General features: G+C 35.8%; 1 pseudogene; it reads right to left on the minus strand.

Annotated features, from left to right (window-relative positions):
- Nucleotides 1–15,866: 15,866 nt before the first annotated feature.
- On the minus strand, nucleotides 15,867–18,197 carry LOC149261765 (protein JINGUBANG pseudogene; annotated as a pseudogene).
- Between the last annotated feature and the right edge of the window lie 1,071 nt (nucleotides 18,198–19,268).

The raw sequence follows: 19,268 nt of genomic DNA on the forward strand, positions 1-19,268 counted from the left end.
ACTCTTCTTCTGCTGAAGAAAGAGAAATGGAACCTTGTTTCTTGCAAGCCCATGTAATAGGTCCTGAACCAAGAGTGAACACATAACCTGCAGTAGACTTTCGATCATCAGGGTCACCAGCCCAATCGGAATCAGTGAAACCAACCAATAGAGGAGCTGCGTCGGCACTGTAATGAATCCCAAACTGAACTGTACCTCGAACATAACGAAGTATTCTTTTAGCTACTTTCCAATGACTTTCATGTGGGTTTTGCATAAACCGAGCAACAAGGCCAACGACAAAGGAAAGGTCAGGACGAGTATGGGTTAGATACAAAAGTTTTCCTACAAGTTGACGGTATAAGGTAGCATCAACCTCAAGAGAAGTAAAAGTGACTGAAAGTTTGACTCCAGACTGAAAGGGAGAAGGGGCTGGCTTACAGTCTTCCATGTGAAAATGGCGTAGAATATCACAGGCATACTTGGACTGAGAAAGGGAAATACCTTCCTTGGATTGCAAGACTTGAAGACCGAGAAAATAATGTAAGTGTCCTAAGTCTGTCATTTCAAACTTCCTTTTAAGGCTAGACTTCACATGGTTTATAAGGTTGGGATCAATACCAGTCAGGATAAGATCATCAACATAAAGAACAAGAATGATAAGAGACTTGCCCACTTTCTTGGTGTAGACAGTATTGTCAGAATGACACCTAGAAAAGCCATTTTCTAAAAGAAAGTTATCCATTTTGGCATACCAAGCTCGAGGAGCTTGCTTGAGACCATAAAGGGATTTCTTAAGCTAACATACAAGGCTAGATTCTGTTTGTATAAAGCCAATAGGTTGTTCCATATAGATTTCTTCATGCAAGTCCCCATGCAAGAAGGTGGATTTAACATCCATCTGATGGACTTCCCATTTGAAAGAAGCAGCAAGGGAAAGAACAAGGCGGATAGAGTTCATTTTGGCAACAGGGGAGAAGGTTTCAGTGTAGTCAATGCCTTCAACTTGTGAAAAACCCTTAGCAACAAGACAAGCTTTATGTTTATCAACTTTCCCATCTGGTCCATACTTGGTTCTGTAAACCCATTTGCATCTAACAAGTTTTCGTCCCTTTGGTAGAGGAACAAGATCCCATGTATCATTTGCCAATAATGAATGATATTCTTCATTCATAGCTGCTTCCCAATCTAGATGGCCTGAAGCTTCTGCAAAGGTGTCAGGATCATAATTCACTGAAGCTTGAGCCAGTAAAGAAGAGGCTCTATCAACTGAGAACGTGTATGTCGCTGATCTATAGGATCACCGGCAAGATCACCTGCTGCATCTCGAGTAGCATGGACCCATTTTGGAAGCTGAGGAGCTAAAGGAGGATCCTGAGAAGGTGGGGGAGGAGTACCATCCTCGCTTTCATCATTTGAAGAAGAAATATTTTCAAAAGTATAAGAGATAGGGAGAGGTGGCACATCCGTCGAACTAGGCTCGCAGGCTGATATATTTTCAGCAAACTTTACATCTCTTCTAATGATAACATTTTTGGACTTAAGTGGAATAAGTCTATATCCTTTGACATCTTCAGAATATCCAACAAAAATACATTTTTCACTCTTAGGTTCTAAAGCTTTATGTTTCTCATCTGGAATATGGGCCCATGTTTCACTTCCAAAAACACGAAAGTGACTTACATTTGGTTTAATTGAGCTCCATGCTTCTTCTGGAGTGATATTCTTTAAAACCTTAGTAGGAGTGCGATTTATTATGTAATTTGCACAGTTAATTGCTTCTGCCCAATAATTAAGATTAAGTCCTTTAGAATGAAGCATACAATTAGCCATTTCCTTTAAGGTGCGATTCTTCCTTTCAGCTACACCATTTTGTTGTGGAGTATATGGAACAGTATGTTGCATTTGCATTCCATTCTTAGTGCAAAAGTTGATGAATGTGTTTTTAACATATTCTCCGCCATTATCAGATCTTAGCTTAAGAATTTGATGTCCAGATTGTTTTTCAACAAAGGCCTTAAAGGCCAAGAACATGTTAAATACTTCACTCTTGAGTTTTAAGAAGTATACCCAAGTGTGTCTGGAGAAATCATCAATGAAAGTTAAGAAATACTTGTAGCCAGAGAATGAAGCAACTGTAAGTGGACCACATAAATCACTATGCACGAGCTGTAAAGGGGCTGAGGCGTGCTAAGAGGCATGTTTTTCAAAACTGTCCCGATGATGTTTTCCGAGTACACATCCGAAACAAACACCATCTCTGCAAGATACCATTGGAAGACCTGTCACCATATTTTCTTTACATAGATTCTGAAGAGAGCGATAATTTAAGTGACCAAATCGCTCATGCCAAAGTTTGCTCACTTCATCATTATGAGCAACAAATACTGAGGGAAGATTTGATGACCCAAAGTTGTGAAACTTATACAACCTTGTAGAATCATCAGCAATGCCAGTAGCTAAAATCTGTCTAGGATCTCTTAGGTCCTTAATTACAACATCGTGAGGTGAAAATTCAACGATTTTACCTTCACCTGAATGGGTTATCTGATATACAGATAGAAGGTTGCAGGATAAGGTTGGAACACATAATACATCATTAAACTGACCATTGTCTAGATGAACAGTTCCAGTCCCTACAACACTAAGAGATCTATCATCACCAACATATATATTTTTGGTGTTACAATCATTTAAAGAAGAAAACATGGCTTTGTTTTTGGCCATGTGATAAGAAGCTCCAGAATCAATGAGCCACTCATGAGAATGAGAAGAAGAAGATACATTTAGTGCATAGCTAGACCGAGATGCTTGACAACCACATGCAGAAAGTGCCATTCCTGAAGATGAAGTTGAAGTTGAAGAGTGATCCAAATGGATATTATGCTTCTTCATTGCTGCTTCCAAGGTTTCCATCTTCTTAAAGCATTTGGATTCTAAGTGGCCATCTCGATTACAAAAGTTGCAATGTCTATCAGTTTTCTTCCCTTTATTTTTATTTGTCTTATCATTTTGTTGAAATAATTTTTCATTTTAAGGCGGAAATTGCTTAGGACCCTTGTTTGGTTTAGGACCATTCCTTTTAGGATACGACTTCTTAAGATTCTTTGAATTTGGTTGCTTCTGGGCAGCTAACGCTTTCTTAGAAGAGTTTCCAAGATGAAGAAGACCAAGGTTAAGAGTTTTTCTTGTTCTCTTATTAAAGAATCACAAAAGGAATCAAAGGAAGGGGACTTGTAGGTTTGTCCTTGAGAAATGAAGGCTTCTCTTGTAGAATGGAAAGTGGAAACAAACACAGAATAGGCTGGTCCCAACTTAGTAAGAATGGAGTAGATAAGGCTAGTATCTTCTTTCTTAACCTTAACACCTTCCAAGAGAAGTCTAAGGGTCTTGAACTTGGACAAAAAATCTTCAATGCAAGAAAATTATTGGGGTCCAATGTAAGCAATTCATTTTCAAGTTGATGGGCTTTAAGTTCATTTTTAATTCCAAAGACTTTAGTAATCTGTTTCATTGCTTCATCAGGAGTATCAAGTTCTGCAATATGGAATCTAAGATCTGGAGAAATAGACATCCCTATCAACCCACGTGCTTGGTCTTGTCTAGTTTCTCATTTAGTTGCCTTGTCTTCATCTTTCGGTTTGGTCTCTTGGCCTGTGGCTATTCTGTAAAGACCTTTACTTCTAAGTAAATCCACAATGTAGGACCACCATTGGAAGTAGTTGGTGCTCTCAAGAATAACTTGGCATGGACTTTCCATTTAAAAAAAATTGATCTATAGATTCTGAAACTAAGTGTTTCAATGGAAAGATCTCGAAAAATTAGTCTGTTTCAAAAAAAACGGTTCTGAAAACGGCTTCCGGATGAAGAAGTTATGGCTTTTTGAAGAAAATTTGATGAAGTCGCCGACGAAGTGCGGGAATGTGCGGAAATGAAAAATCCGCCCCCACAAAATGGAGACTTGAACCCAAGACCTCTACTCTCATAAATTAGCTTTGCACCAAGTGAGCTATACAAAAAGTTTGAGAGAGCGACAAAGTGCAAGAATGTGTGGAAATGAAAAATCCGCCCCCACAAAATGGAGACTTGAACCCAAGACCTCTACTCTCATAAATTAGCTTTGCACCAAGTGAGCTATACAAAAAGTTTGAGAGAGAGAGAGAGAGAGAGAGAGAGGGGGGGGGGGGGGGGGGGGGGGGGTTGATGCTTTGGGTTGCGTGCTTGCCTTGAGAAAGCTCTTTTTCCCTACAAAACAAAAAACACAAAACCCAACACGGACATACAAAAAAAAACGAACCTTGTGGCTTGAAGTTAGCTTTAGTCAGAAACTAAATATTTTCCTCAATGTTTCTGATTTTCCGAGATCACACTAAGGAGCAGCGGAAAAGAGCATACGCATGAGAAAAATCCTTCCTTTCTGTTTCTGATTTGCCCAAATCGCACAGAGTCGCAGGGCAAAGAGCATACGCAAAAATGAAAGGTATAGATCCGGTAATAAAAAAAGCTAAATAAACTGAAAACCGAAATAAACATAGAGAAAATAACTGTAAACTGCAAATAAACACTGTATACCCCCAGATCTTAAAAATGACGCAGCTAGGGCTACCGGAAACCTTTTCGCGTGAAAAGAAAGGGGTTCCTCACTGGAACAGATGCTCTCAACACAACAGAGCAGTCCTCTCGGCCCGAAAGCAGTCAGAAACAGTAGATCTAGGAAACGGTTGTCGGATGCAGTTCTACCGGCTTCAGATTTGGATCACCAACGGACGTGGCCCTCAAATAGCTCTGATACCATGTAGGAATTTAGAGGGTAAGTTCCTCAGACAGAACACCAAAGGACACCACTCACAAACAGATCACAGATCAATACACCAGTATTTTGACGTGGTTAAAACCCTCAAAGAGGGAAACAGTCCACGGCCTGAGCCAACGCGGCCACTTCAGACACTTTATTAATAAAAGAATGAAAATTTACATATGCTTCTCTCATAGACGGATTACCCTACAAATGACCCTCCATGCTCTTTAAATAGAGATCATGGACCAATCGGGTGTTAAGCCACGGATCAAGTGTCGGTAATACCGAGGAGAGAATGAACCGTCGGATCACTACATATCATGACCTTCGGATTGTAAGTTACAAAATGTACATAGTAAAGAAACACACTTTACCTAACTCTATACTAGACCAAGTTGTACTTAACTATTTCCTATGTGTCGGAATATACTAACACTTTTAAATTGGGTCATTTTGAAACATTGAGACAGTTTCTTGTGCTTTTGCTCTAGCATGGTATGTGCTTGTGTTCTTTCCAGTTGGGATGTTCATACTTGTACATATTATGGAATTCTCTATAGCTAAGATCTGAGCAATATAAGTAATTAGGCTTGAATACTGCTCTTTATTCATCATAATACTTAATGGGTGGACATGATTTCCTTCAACTCAACCAATGTGAAAGTCATGAAGCATATAATCATCATTTGCTTGAATGACTTAGTAGTTAATTAATTGATTCGACAAAAAAGTAGGAGAAGCAAGAGTATATGAACCAGTGGCCCTTTTCATAGCTTAGATAGCCACATTACCTTTTCGAAAGTGTTTTAATGCAAGATCAAAGCTCTCTTATATCTGAAAAACACTTATATCTTGTCCGTGTTACTGGTAGCCTGGTTCTATGAATCCAAGGTAATGAAGCTAACTAAGCATAACCTATGTAATGAGCTAAGCTTATGTACTTTATATCTATACCTATTACAGTAAGTGTGTTTAGTCATTTACACCTGTTTATGGCCACGTGTTCATACCTGTACATATTATGGAATTCTCTATAGCTAAGATCTGAGCAATATAAGTAATTAGGCTTGAATACTGCTCTTTATTCATCATAGTACTTAATGGGTGGACATGATTTCCTTCAACTCAACCAATGTGCAAGTCATAAAGAGTGCCTTTGAATGCTACTTGTGTGCCTGTCATGCACTTTACTTTCCATCAATTACCAACTCACTGCCTTTTGTAGGGTTCGGGTCCAACCATTGCTGTGAGTATTATAGCTTTTTGGAAAAAGAAGAAAGTTTGTCATTCCTATAAAGTTTAACCCTTGTAAAATTTAACCTAGTACTACTAAACTTCCATCTCATTGAAAGTGATCCAATTTTAATTAGAACTTGTATTTTAGACAGTAATAATTTTGCTCAACCTTCTTTCCTTTATGTTTTTACTCCTGCTAATTTTGAAATATTGGTTTTAGTTGCTTTTTGGTGTGAAAATTGAAGTTTGCCAAGCCTTATTATTAATTATATTTTGTGTCTTTTCTAACCTTTCCACTTTGTGTCAGCAATTAAACAATAAAATCATGACCCGACATTGCGTTTAGGCTTATGTTTCTGAATTTTCTTAGGCATGTTGCATGATATTTGTCCTTCATAGACTGATTACTTGTCCTGTCTAGCCAATCCGCTCATTACTTCCACTCTTTCCCTTTATAGATTGCCATATCGCTGACTATCATATCCTTTCTTCTGTGCAACGAGAAGTCCGAGCCTGTCACACTCAACTGCCAAACCTCACTTCCAATCTAACACCAAGATTTTATTTGAGATTTGCCTCTGATGTCAGATACATCACTTAATTTCCGATTTACTTTTGCCGTCACATACATCATTTCATATGCCATCTGCCTCCGATGTCAAATAGATCACTTAATTGCACCGATTGCTCACTTAACTGCACCGATTGCATATCAAATTCCGCACCTTCCATCTTGCAACATTGAAATGGTAAGTTTTTTGTTTTATGGCGATCATTAAATACCGGTTTGCTCCAATAAATGCTCCTCATATTGGATTATATCCTCTCCAATCTGATCTTGAAGTATTTCAGCTCCACTTCAAATCAGTCCGTTTGTCAGAAATTTATCCCGCATTCAAGTCTTGCGATCTTGCACGGCTTTCCCTATTTGGTTGTACAACACTTTTCGGTTGCATCTCTTTTAGCACATAGGTTCCAAAAACGCGCGTTCCACGAGGTTGACCAAGCCTATACAAACATCCATTACCCACTGTCTTTCAATATTTTGAAATGATTAGCTCTTGCTTCCAGTAAAATATTCTCAAAAACTCAGTTCCATTCACACTTAAAACCAGCTTGCAAACACGTTGAACTCTTTTATAAATTGGCAAAAGCAATGCCTAATTTCTCGCCTACAAAACAAAACCACCTTCTGCACCTACATATTGACATACATCTCTCTGCTTCACATAACATGGAATCCATTAGCATAAGCCAACTTACTCAACTAGCAGCATTGTTTCTCTTAGCACTTGTTCTCATGACTCTTCTGATTATGGACATCGTAAAAGTAGAAGCACAAAGAAAAAAGAAACCAAGAAAACAATAACATCTCGAACGAGGAGCATAGGAATCTACAACAAGTACTTGGCTATTAGACTATCCATCTACTGCTTCTGCCTCTACATCATCCTTGCCAGGGAATAGAAATAATTGGCTTTTGGGTTCAATTCTTTTCCTTCTTCTGGGTATGGTTTTGCACAATGATTATGGAGTATATTTGAGTTACAGCTCACATTTTTGAGGAGAGATTGTCAAAATTCTGAATCTCAGGCCTATTTTTGCATTATTTTACGCGTTGTCTTAATTCCCGTCTTCCTTCTCTGTTACAGGTCTATACAGAAATTTGCAATCACCTAGAAAGGAGGTTTTCTTGAGTGTCTACCCTGATGCAAATGTTCCCGGTGAGGTGGAACACAAAGTCATGTCCTATATTCTTCTCTAAAGAAACCACCCTGGTTTCAATCCAAATACGCGTCACTGCTTGTATGGATTAGCAAGTGCTCTGATTTCTAAAAAGAATGGCATTGCGCGAATGGGCTTTTTGGGTTACTAGTTAATCAGGCGCAAGGAGATGTCAATGATTACAAAACTAGAATATCAGGCTGACAAAGGAGAGGCATTGCAGACTGCCCTGATTGGAAATAGCAAGGCTCCAGTGGCAGCCGGTGTTCGGACGAAGCCAAAGCTTGAGAGTGAAAATGTCACATAGGATGACAGAGTTAAAGATGATTTTAAGATCGTTGAATCTAAACTCAGGACTGATAAATGTATCATTGATGCCAGTATTCCTTTCAGGGAAAGTATCGTATGCAAGTTTCCAGTTTTGTTTGGCAGCAGTTGCAGTTTAGTGGTTTGCACCTGTTTTTCTCCATATTGCATAAGGATAAATCTCATACTTGGAGATTCACTGTAAGTCATTTAGAGTTGTCATTGCAAGAAGCTTTGCTGTTATCAATTGTTTGAGACAGTTTTCTATATATATGAAAACTTTCTGAAAAGAGTATCAGTCTGCTTGATAGGTCTAATGTCTTAATTGTTAGCATTTATTTTGTATGGGGTCTATTTTATGTTTGTGTCTAACCTGAGAGGTTATATAACAATAAGATTCTTTGACTTATATGCTAGCAGAGTTGGAAAGTTTGAGATGAATATATATTTAGCGGGTGTCAAGTTAGCCTTCTCAGTGTTGATATTTCAAAACGGATGGTCAAATATATTTATATGTATAAGCTATTGATCATTCATTCTCTGAATATGGCCATGTAAATTCTTCTTTTAGTTCACTAATGTGTTTCATTATTCTGGGCACTAGATTTTCAAGCTTGAAACTTGCATCTCAGTATATCCACTAACTTGCTGCTGTTTCAAATGAATTTCAAGGCAGTGGATTCTTTAAATTTTATGCTTGTCCCTTCAAGCTTGCTAGCCATGGCTGCTTGATAGGTCTAATGTTTTAATTGTTAGCATTTATTTTGTTCAGAGCCATAGGAATACAGTGCCTCCCATCCCAAGCAGCTATTGATAAAGCATAACTCATACACCAGCCCAAGAGCTACAAGCTGCGCTGCCACCTGCTCTGTTTCTATTCATGCTGCTCTGTTTCTGTCCATATTTATGTTCTTCTGTTCTATCTCAATCCCTCATGATCTCTAGGAACACCAGCCAGTTTTTGAGCACTAGATTTTCAAGCTTGAAACTTGCATTACTTATATCCACTAACTTGCTGCTGTTTCAAATGAATTTCAAGGCAGAGAAAAGACCTAGCTGCCTCCTATAACTCATACACCAGCCCAAGAGCTATAAGCTGCGCTGCCACCTGCTCTGTTTCTATTCATGCTGCTCTGTTTCTGTCCATATTTATGTTCTTCTGTTCTATCTCAATCCCTCATGATCTCTAGGAACACCAGCCAGTTTTTGAGCACTAGATTTTCAAGCTTGAAACTTGCATTACTTATATCCACTAACTTGCTGCTGTTTCAAATGAATTTCAAGGCAGAGAAAAGACCTAGCTGCCTCAACTAAACCAATGCATGAAGATGTAAACCAATTCTCAGGCTGAACTTGATGCAGGGACTTGCTGCCTCGCAGCTTCCCTTGTTTTATTCTGACTTTATAAGATAATTAACATTTAATTTAACTTATTTATAATTACAAATTTTTTTATATAAATATATTAATATATACATGTAAATTATAAAACTCAATCTATTTATAATTATAAAGACTTCATATTTAAACATATTAAAAACACTAACCTAAGTGATTATGACTTCCCTTTTATCATATGATAAAGTATAAATAATAAGATTTCTTTCCTTTTATCATTATAATGATAAAGTATAAATAACCAGATTTCTTTAAAGAATAAAAATGTTGTTAGAATGAGCCCAAGAGTTAGTTCAACTGATCAAATCAATGCCTTGCCGATCGAGAAGTCACAGAGTCAATTCCTAAAAGCTCTTGAGGTTAGGTCTAGATATAGACCGACCTCATATTTCAACATGTTAAAAACATTAACATAAATGATTTCAACATGTTAAAAACATTAACATAAATGATATAGGCCAACCTCATATTTCAACATGTTAAAAACATTAACATAAATAATTAGAGTTTCATCATTTCGTCATCATAGAGATCATATATTAACCAATTAAATATATTTTTATTTATTTATTAATATTTAATAAATTTAAACTATAATTAGAGATTTTTTTTCCCAAGAAAGAGAATTTGTGGAAATAAATGTTAAAGCTTAATGAATTTTATTTAAAAATATTTAAAACACAAATATAACCATAAAATTCTGGTTAAGGAAGGGCGTTTGTTGATATAAGCATTTTAATATATTTAATATTTAATGGATTTTGTTAATAATTATTTTCATAAGTTTTTACAGTTAAAGTATTTCTATGGATTAATTATTATTAATTAAAAGGTTTTTTCACATACATTATTGTTGTTTTAGCCTTTGATTTTTGGTGAAAATTGTTAATTAATTTTCAATGAGATATTTTAAGTTTTAAGATAGGGTTATATTTACAAGTTTTTGGCTCTGAAATAGAAAAATAAAAATACAAAGAATCATGATAATGGGATCTAATGTCAATATGTCTCGCAAACCAATGTAAATATGTATTTAATAAAGAATAAAGTTAAGTTGAAACTATAAATTTTGTGTAGAATAAAGTTAAGTTGAAACTATAAATTTTGTCTACACAAAATTAATGAGTTTTTAGTTGTATTACTTTTTCATCAATATAAAATCTAAAATATATTATCATTAATTTAGTTAAATTATTATCTAATCATATATTTTTTATTTATTTTAATATTTATTCTTAAAATTAAAATAAATTATAAAGGAAAAATCATTTATAATTTGATAACCAACGTGAATCATAATCTTTGAATAACCAACGTGAATCATAATCTTTGAATCGATTTGCACATTTTAATAGGGCTCATAATACTTATTATATATATTTATTATATTAATTTGCTTTTAATTTTATAAATTTTAAATTTCAAATAATTTTTTATAAATTTAATATTTTAATAAATATAAAAATTAAATGTTTTAAAAAATATTTTTAAGTTTTATTATTTTTTGGTAGATAAGAATCTATAGGGATTTAAATTAGTAACCTATCGCAAAAAGTGCTTTAACTGTACACTCATATACGTCAATCCAAAGCCCTGTGGACTTAAATTTTATTATGTAGTTATAAATTTTCAAAACAATAAAATTTAATTAATTATAATTTCTTTTAATTATTTTAATTTTAATTGGTACATATTTTTAGTATTTTATACATTAAAATAAATACTTAATATTTCTTAGCAATATAATATCTTAAGAGAGCAGTTTACTTTCTTAATAACTTGGAAATTTGGCAGTTTTCCTTAAGTTATAATAATAATTTATTATCTCAGATTTATGCTTCTGTGATTCATAATATAATATTCATATTTTCCGGAAAAATTACATAGAAAACAAAAAATCGACCTTTTTCCAATCTAAATCTAAGTTCATCATCAAATTAATTTTATAAATAATTATTATCATTATAATATTACTTTATGCTTTAAAATATTTATTGGGATAAGATTGCGTTAAATCTAAGCTCATCATCAAATTAATTTTATAAATAATTATTATCATTAAAAAAATTATAATATTACTTTATGCTTTAAAATATTTATTTTGGAGTAAGATTATGCTAAATTGTTTATTATGTAGGTGAAGTGGGGTAAAGATAATAAGATTTTCCGTATAAGCTTCCTTCACAAAAAAAATTGTTTGTTAGGTAGGTAAAGTAGGGTAAAGAATATCGGATTTCCGTATACGCTTCTTTCGCAAGAAAACGCAAATTTAAAATTTCAAATCAATCATTTGTCAACCTTGAATGCTTTATTTTTGGTAGATAGTCGGTTGAACTTTAGCGTGGGGTCTAATGGGATAAAACAAAAATAGGATTATTGAAATGACCAAATGATTAACACTAGTTCATTGAACTATTTTATGTCGAACTCATTAATTTACAAATTATCAAGTAACTAATTACTCATTGAAATACTTAGGATCATAGGTAAAAACAAATACTTATTTATAAAATTTAAAATTATTTTAATAGTTAGTTTTATTTAATTGGGAAGTGAAAGTGTACTTGTTACATATTTTCTTTTTGATGTTTGTTAGGTTATGTGACTTATGGGATAACGGACCATTTAATTTATAGTTTGAGTAGATATGAATCAAGGTATTTAAGTCGTTAAAATCGCTTGACATTACTTAGTTAAATTTTTGCCCACAAAGTTTCAAATTGGTAGTGCACACCCTATCACCATCTACTCTAAGCCCCTTGTATGTATCTATTACATATTATAAAATTTCAAAAAGTTTGATTTTTTAAATAATAATTATGAATTAATTATAAAAATTAATCATAATAATTGGTACGAATCACAATCTTTTAACTCGCCAAATTTGATAAACAAAATTGATTAAATTCAAAGTCGAATTTCATTATTGGACAAATTTATTAGATGAGGTTAGCAAATCTCAATTCAAATACCAATATAAATAATTTCACAAAAAAATCTAAAATTCAAACACTAATATTTTCACAAATTCATCTAAAATCCTATTGAGATTTATTTCAAATTAGTTATGAAATCACAAGAAATTCAAAGAGGTTTGTAATAATAATAAAAAAAAAAAAACCCTAAAAGCTAAAACCTACTTACCTTAAAAAAATTGATGGTTTCCTTGCAGTGAGAGAATGTTGCCTCAGGATGTCAAACTTGACAATGAGGAAGACACCAATATGAGTTAAGTTAGCTTTGAGAGGATGTTAGGAGTCCTATTGTCAATTTACATAAAGCACAATATTTTTAAATAATAATTTTCATTTCTATTTGAATAATAATTTTCATTTCTATTTGTTTATTTTTATCTTCACAATTATGATATGTTAATTTTCTATTTATAACATACACACTTAAATAAGATAAATTTATATATTTATAAACAATTATAATGGAAGTTTAATATTTCAATAAAATATAGAATTTAGATATATAAAAGAAATATATATAAATTAAAAAAATATTTTAATCTTTAAATGTCATTATTATTATTTTTGGGTTAATCCAGGAGGGATTTGAACTTTGAATCAAATCTCGTTGTTTAGGTAATACTTTATAACATGTCAATTGTTAATTGCCAATTAAATTGTTAATTTATTATATATGTTAATTTTTTTTATTTATACAATACACACATAAATTATATATATTTATATATTTATAAATAATATTTTTTAGAGAAAAAAATGTATTTTTTATTATGTAAATAGGGAATAAAAATTACATTTTGTAAACACACTATGTGTGTATGTCATCCTGAGGAGCAACAAGACAGAAATTTAAACAAATATCTATGAAAAAGGGACCCTAAGGTCAATAATAACCAAGCGAGAGAGTATAAAGAATATGGGAAAGTAGGCCCAACAAAATATATAAGTCAGGGCACGTAGGCTCATTGAAAACCTAAAAAAGAAGCAATATATATGTAGGGCATACAAGCTCGAGAAAAACCTATATAGGGAGCATAGAAACAACACAAAGACTGGCCAACAGAAACAGAAATCTTAAAAGAAAAAATATGAGTGAGACCCATGCCATAAAGCATTAGGAAGCTGCCCAAATAAACAAAATGGAGACCCGACACCAAGCCTCAAGAGGAAGAGATATGCCCCAAAACCTAGCGATAGCTAGCGACAGAGAGCCTTGTAGGGCACTGTGATGAAAACCATGGAAGAGACTTGTGAAGGGATGGAAGTGTGACACTTCCAAATGGATCGACGATAATGAAAGTTGTGAGCCACTGTGAAGGAACCACCCAAAAAATTCAGAAAGCATTTAAGAAGAATCCCACTCCACATGGTGATGACAAAAAACGTCGCAAGAAAGGCACGAAATGTGAGTTGAGCAGCAAACTACCGCCAAAAAACACACCCCCTCAACTTCCCATATTGTTCATATGACATCATGACAGAGAACATTGGTCAAACTAACTCCATAGCAGACCTCAACAATGGAAATCTTATTCGACGCATCACAAGAAGACCACAAACTAGCAAAATAACCCCTATAAGGAAAAACTGTGGCAGCAAGAGATGAAGGAACAAACCAAGGTCGAAGCACTTAGGGTTAGCCACCCTGACCCACTCCTTGGCTCCCATCAGAACTCTATATATTTATAAATAATTATAATAATAGTGTAATATTTCAATAAAATATAAAAGTTATATCTATATATATATATTTTGATCTTTAAATTTTATTGTTATTTATTACTTTATATATATATATATATATATATTATTTTTCTTTATAGTATAAATCTATATATTTATAAAAAGTTAGAGTATAAATTTACTATTTAAATAAAATAGGGAAATTATATATATATATATATATATATATATATATATTTTATTGTCATTTATTATTTTTAGAGGGAATTTTTTTCTTTATATAGCTATATAAATTTATTTATTTTTGTAAGCTTGACAGTACCTATTCATTCTTTCATTTCAATAATCAGGCAAGTTACAATCATAAGAAACATTTGGTGGCCTCAACCTACCGAGTGGGAAACCAGGTTTGTTGGCCATCGAACTACAATATATGCCATCCAAAACTTAAATAGTCTGAGTCTGACTATCAAAACCTTATAGGACTTATAGTTTGGAAACCATCTATTAAGCATAAAACTATTAACATAAATTCTACTTGACATATACATCAAAACATAAGCAAAAATGATAATAGACAGGACCTTCCATCATCTAATCATCTGATGATTCCACCAGAGTAGGATCTTTTGCACTTGAGCTTGACAGTTTGGATTGAGGCAGACAAGAAATGTGGCGCTTAATATGGCCTAGGCTAGCATTCTAGTGTTGAAGTTGGAGTTGAATCAACTTAAGTTCTTTCTAAATGGCATTGAGACCAAGGTTCGTATTCACAACAATAGTGAGAGAAGTCATTGCTTTGGCGACAATGTTTTTCATGAGCCAGAAAAGGTGAAAAAATAGTTTATATAGAGTGAGGCGACCGCGGGTGTACCGAGGATCAAGGATCAGACCACTCCAGTCTTCCGTTAATGGCTCTATCTTAGCTTTCTGGTTTAATTCAACTTCCCAGGTTGAGATCATTTGCTTCACCTAGGTTGGGGTCCCCTCGTAATAGGCATGGATAATGTTTTGCAGGATCTGTGCATTCAATTTTCTACTGTGTTGGCGTGGGGGGTTGCCAGACGTCGAGCCTTTCTCGTTACCCTTACCACCTTGATTTTTACAGCCACGACCTTCGCGCCTAGAGGCACCAACACTAGGAGGGTTCTTCACCATAATGGACGATGTCATACCACCCTTCGTCAACTTACTCTCACCTACCCGCACTCGAGACCTAACATATTGTGCAGAGACCGAAGGGAGAAGCAACATAGGCAAACCTAGATTAACAATGATGCATAAAAGCAATAGATAATCAAACTTAGACTTAATAGAAGGACTGAAGGACATAGACATCATCGTGTTGCACTACACCACCGACAACTAGAACCAATACTCAAAGGAAATCATGCACCAACCCAGAGTATGAGGCACCTTTAGATTATTAACAACGACCCCCTTGCACTCCTGAGCTTGGAGTCCATAGACCCGGCCTGGCCCAAATGCCTTTAATTTCCTCACGATTTTTCAATTAAACTTAAACTGAGAATTATAGAGCTCATAATCAGCATGCAGAGATGATACCAAGTAACTTAGATGATACCAATTAAACAATTAAATCACTGGGTGCAGAATAATAAAATTTATTATTTAAAACCAAACAAAAAAATTCTTATTAATTTTCAAAATAAATATAAGTCCGTACTATTTATAAATATTTTAAAATCATTAAGACATCTTTATAAGATTAAAATGCAACAATATTACATTCACACACCCATATCTATCAGCGCCATCTTGAGGATGACTTCACATTAAGAAATATAAACAATACATATTTAAAAAAGAAGGAATATATACTATATAAATGGAAACAGAACTCTAATTCTGTTTCTGGTTCCGGGCAACCGTAATTATACATTATACACGGATGTGAAACGACATAACTTGAACTTTTGCATACAATATTGCATATGTATGGAGGGGCTTTTCTTTAATTAGGCGACTGAAGGAATAATCTTGGCCCATCTGGGATAACTAACTTTCCACGTCATTCATCCCTAACTCACGGGCACGTACTTTATCTATTTGTTTCGCCCGCTCCCTTACAGACCATTGCCGTTAATTCCCTGGTTTTCATCTGAAGCAGATGTTTCTTCGTAAGTTTATGGCAGTCTCCAGCAACGGGAACTCTAATTGGATGCGCTAGTTCTTTTCCGTTGGTTTGGATGTGTTTCAATGCATGAGTTGTATGGCAAATTTGAACTGCAACTCCGGGCGAAGCATTGACTTACTTTGCGAACTTTTGTTGCACCCAGGCGGGCGACAGCCTAGGAGTTGTGGAATAGTGAGCTGCATTCCGATTTGGTGAAGAATCGTTATCTTCGACCAACCATACCTTCACTGACCGGTCCGTACTCCCGCTGTAAACAAGAAAGCCATGGGAATTGGAAATGTCAACGGCTGCTGCGATGGACTTTACGGGTCCACTGTGGCCCTGCAACACGGCCAACCACGAATGGAAACCACCGTGAGGATCCCGTCTCCATATCTGAATCGCCTTATCCGCCGACCCGCTGAAAACAAGATTCTTAACAGTGGCCAGACACAGCACTGCATGCTTGTGGCCTCTTAGAAGCCCGGCCAATTGCAGCGTGGAATTCATGTAGATGGGCTTTTTTCTTTCCCAAATATTAACGGCTCCGTCGGCCGATCCCGAGTAGAGAATCGCTCCGTCCGTGCTAAGGGCAAGCGCGTTCACTGCACCAGATTGTTGGACGGTCAGAGTCTGTGCAAGTACATGCTTTGGTTTTCCCTTTCCCGCAATCGGTGCCCATACTTTGACTGTACTGTCAGCTGAGCCAGTAAAGAGCAATCCATCCGTCGCAACAGCTATAGAACTGACGGCATCATTGTGAGCCACGATCGATTCGACGCATTTCCAATCCCGCATTCTCCACACCTTCACGGTTTTGTCCCACGAACCCGAATACAGCACACCCCCTTCTTCGTTATAGGCCAGAGAGGAAATGGCGTCCATGTGCTTGATCCAAAGGGCACTGTGATGCCTCCGAACCTGGACATAGTTCTCGGGATTCATTGAACTCTGTATTCGATCTTTCATGGTAGGAAGGGTGCCTACTCGCCTGCAAACACGGGAATCTTTTCGAGGACGGTACCATACACGGATTTTCCGGTCGTGGTGAACGCCGAAAACATAGTCACGCACAACCAACAGAGCCTTAACGTACCCGCTACCGGCTTTGAGGCAGCCGTATTCGTGAAGGGTGGGGTGTTTCCAGACACGAATGTTATTGCTGTCTGAGCCAGTGTAAAGCAGGCCGTTGCCAGACAGAGCGAGTGCTGATACGTGACCGTCTTGTCTCAACAAGGTAGCGATGCATCCGTAGGATCTGCCGTCCAGCAAGGGCGTCAAGAAGGGGGAGTGCAGAGGAGACATTAATGTCCATGGGGAAGGACACGCGGACGCGTTGCTCCACGGCGACATGGCGTAGGGTGAAGCGGGACTGAATCTCGCCGGGGAAACGGTGCCCGCTGATAGAAAGCTGTACCTCGATTTCATACTTGAGTTGTTGTTCGAGCCCAAACTCTCGTCTGATGAACGATTGCTAGTTGAAAGCAAGGTGGGATCTGATTGCAGAAAACTCTTGAGCGTGGTTTTGGTGGCTTTTGGAGGATCTGCCATCTTCGGTGTGAACTCCACGGCCCTCTTAGATCCTTCTGCGATTCCAATATCGATAGTTCCGAACATCGAAACTGCAATCAGATAGCTTATGTTCTAACACCTGAAACAAACTGAACAGTAAAGCGAAACTCACAATTCGAATTCGGAACAACAAGAATATGCAGGCAAGCGAATAATTTTCAGACGTCCCACAAACCGCCGACCAAATTCAAGCCAACGACCGCTGAAACCTTGGAAGCAAAGCTTCGAAGCCCGGGTAATACAATAAACCAGAGCAAGGAGAACTTGGACACCATATTAGATTGCTTGAATGAACAGCGCCATTCATTTCACGACTGGCTAAGTATGTGTTGGCTACAGACTGGGGTGAAGGTCCACCATAAAATTGGTAACCTTTCTTTGCATAATACAAAATATAGACCGGTGGAGCATGAACATTTCGTTGGATAATACAAAACTTAACCTACCTAACTTTCAGTTGAAGGCTCTTTTCTTAGAACGCACATACGCTATCCGGGAGCCTGAGCCTTTCGTGCAAAGTCAGCAAAGAGGAGAGACGTAAACCGTCAAGACACGTGGCAAAACAATATCCAATCACATGTCTTTTGTGGGGCTTATCATATACGAGTCGTTGGCAAGATCTCCAGAAACCCTAAACTAAACCAACACTAAATTAGGGTACCTTTGAATCATTCAAAGGCGTTCATGTGACATTTCCACCGAACAGTTGACGCGGTGAAAGCCACAAACTTTTTGACATATGACCGTCCAAAGTACAGTTTTTTAATTTAAAGAAATTGGTAACCAGTCAGAATTAGCCAGTCGTGGTTCAAATTCAGCCGCCTATAATATCCAGACGAGGTTCCAGTTCAGCCGAAAATACAATGAACGGAAAAAGATTTTCGAAACTCGCCAGAAGGATACCGTTGTCCAATCTTTAATTCTGTGGTTTTGAGGTAATTCAAAGAGGAACAAAACTCTTAAAATATATTATTCAAACATAATACTAAACTTTGATAACATGACATATTTTTTCAATCACATTCCATGAATGTTCATTTGCTTATGAAATCATGACACAAATTTTCATCAGATTCAAAGTTGCTTTACAATAAATATATTGTTAAAAATGCTCTATTGCTCTTACCTATTAGCTGACGACAATCATTAATTCAGCATTATTCTAGCAAATGTGAAATCAAATTCCATGCCCAAAGTGTGACAAAAACATGAATATCATTCGATTGTGACAAAACCACGAAAAGCACAAGGTGACAAACATATGATTGTGAATTGGAAAGCATGTTTTATTTATATGATAATAATAAGATTCTTTAAAAATAAATTACAGACTTCATTTCAAGAATGGACAAAAGAATTGTAAGCCTGTTGAATGCAACAAATCGATCAATATTGATAGGAATGTCGATCATTCCAAGGAAAATATAAAAATAGAGAAAGCATAGAAATGAATTTTGGC

The sequence above is a fragment of the Pinus tabuliformis genome, chromosome 6 (genome assembly GCF_031772625.1).
Source record: "Pinus tabuliformis cultivar Carrire ecotype Pingquan chromosome 6, CPIR1, whole genome shotgun sequence".
NCBI lineage: Eukaryota > Viridiplantae > Streptophyta > Pinopsida > Pinales > Pinaceae > Pinus > Pinus tabuliformis.